Genomic DNA, 2,348 nt, shown 5'->3' on the forward strand with positions numbered 1-2,348 from the left:
AACGTTTCCAATGCCAGTCCAATGGATTATCATTGGACATTCGATTGTGATATGTCTAACAGTAGTTTAATGTTTAATCCTACGATGTATGTTAGGACACCATAATCAAACGTCCAATGCTACTCCAAGGTAATTTCATAGGACATTCTAATTGGACGTATCTAATGCCAGTCCAATAGATTACCATTGGACATTCGATTGAGATATATTCAACCATAGTCTAATGTTTAATCCTACGATTTATGTTAGGACACCATAATCAGACGTCCAATGCTACTCCAAGGTAATTTCATAGGACATTCTAATTGAACGTTTCCAATGCCAGTCCAATGGATTATCATTGGACATTCGATTGTGATATGTCTAACAGTAGTTTAATCCTACGATGTATGTTAGGACACCATAATCAAACGTCCAATGCTACTCCAAGGTAATTTCATAGGACATTCTAATTGAACGTTTCCAATGCCAGTCCAATGGATTATCATTGGACATTCGATTGTGATATGTCTAACAGTAGTTTAATGTTTAATCCTACGATTTATGTTAGGACACCATAATCAAACGTCCAATGCTACTCCAAGGTAATTTCATAGGACATTCTAATTGGACGTATCTAATGCCAGTCCAATAGATTACCATTGGACATTCGATTGAGATATATTCAACCATAGTCTAATGTTTAATCCTACAGTTTACCTCAGGACACTTTAATCAGACATCCAATGCTAGTCGAAGGAAAATTTATAGGACATTCTAATTGGACATATCCAATGCCAGTCCATTGGTTTATTATTGGACATTTGTTTGAGATATGTCCAACGATGGTCGAACGTTTAATCTTACGATTTATCTTAGCACATCTAATTCAAACGTCCTATGCTAGTCCAAAGGAATTTCAGAGGAAAGTTTACGTTAGACGTATCCAATGCCAGTCCATTAGTTCATCATTGAACATTCGATTGGGATATATCCCACGATTGTATAATATCTTGTACTACGATATCTCTTAAGACGTCTAATTCAGACGTCCAAAGCTAATCCAAAGGAATATCATAGGACGTTAAAATTTCATATATCTAATGCCAGTCCAACTATTTTCATTGGACTTTCGACATATGCTTCCATCGATATGTCTTACGTTTGTTCAAATGTCTTTGTTCTGTGAAGAGTGCGTGTGTAGCAGCGTTGGAAAATGGAAAAATGGGAAAAATATCCGGAAAAATAGCAAAGTAAGTACATTATACACTAATTAGGATATAGTTAAACGATGTGTATAAGAAATTAAGTTGCAATTTATATAATTGTACGCGAAAATAGAAATTTTCTTTTTTACAGGTTACGTGTTTCGACAAGTCCAGGTGAGAGATTTTTTTCGAATAAAAGCAGGTAAAAAGAGAAGTATTTTAATTAAAGAGCGCTCTTCTGTAAATAGTAGTAGTAGTAGTAGTAGTAATAGCAGTAGTAGTAGCAGTAGTATGTAGTAGAAGTAGTCGGGGTAGTAGTAGTAAATATTATGTATGTAATATTTGACAAATTTTTCTATTATTCCATTATTATTCATTGATTTGTCTTTTCATGCTACATGTTCCCGGACAACTTCTATTCTCCGGACTCTCCCAGGCTCCCCAAAAAGAGTGTCCATGGACAACCCAATGGATTGTCAATGGATTCGTCCCATGTGTCCCATGGACTTTTCTTGTTTTTTTCTTATATTCTGTAATATTCTTACAGCTACATGTTCCCGGCGTTCCCGGACAACTATCTTACGGATACTCCCACGTTACAAAAGCTCGCCAAAGAGAACTATCAGCATTTATGACGAAGGGAATGGAGAAAAGAAAAGGTACTTATCATTGATTGATTATATCTCATTTTATTTTGAAGATTTTACTTAATATTCATAAAATTATTTGTCTTTTCAGACCGTGCCTTGGAAAACAGAAGTAGGAGAGCATCCCGTGTCTTGGAAAACAGAAATTGCAGAGCATCCCGTGTCTTGGAATACAGGAGTTGCAGAACATCTCAAAGACCCAGGACGTCAGAGTTCAACCGCCGAAGGACAAAGTATCATACATGTAAGATTTATATATATAATTTTTAAATAAAAAAATAAAAAATTAATTCAAAGCGTTTTTTAGTAAAAAAAAAAAATAGAAAAAAATTGGACATATCCTAAGCTATTCGTATGAAATGTCCTACGACGCGTCCGCTAGAACTTTTCTAAATACGGACCTGTCCTATGCTATTCGTATGGACTGTCCATTGATGTATCCACTGAAAATTTTGCACACTGGATATGTCTTATGCTCTTTGTATAGACTGTCCCATGGATTGTCCTCTGAGGT

The 2,348-nt window shown here is 35.4% G+C and overlaps 1 long non-coding RNA gene across 1 annotated transcript; it reads left to right on the top strand.

The window, feature by feature from the left end:
- Window positions 1-392: 392 nt before the first annotated feature.
- Window positions 393-2,124, top strand: LOC129794804 (uncharacterized). Its single transcript, XR_008751084.1, has 2 exons — window positions 393-1,846; window positions 1,926-2,124. It is a non-coding gene; the product is annotated as an uncharacterized LOC129794804 (long non-coding RNA).
- The last annotated feature ends 224 nt before the right edge of the window (window positions 2,125-2,348 follow it).

The sequence above is a fragment of the Lutzomyia longipalpis genome, chromosome 4 (genome assembly GCF_024334085.1).
Source record: "Lutzomyia longipalpis isolate SR_M1_2022 chromosome 4, ASM2433408v1".
Lineage (NCBI taxonomy): Eukaryota > Metazoa > Arthropoda > Insecta > Diptera > Psychodidae > Lutzomyia > Lutzomyia longipalpis.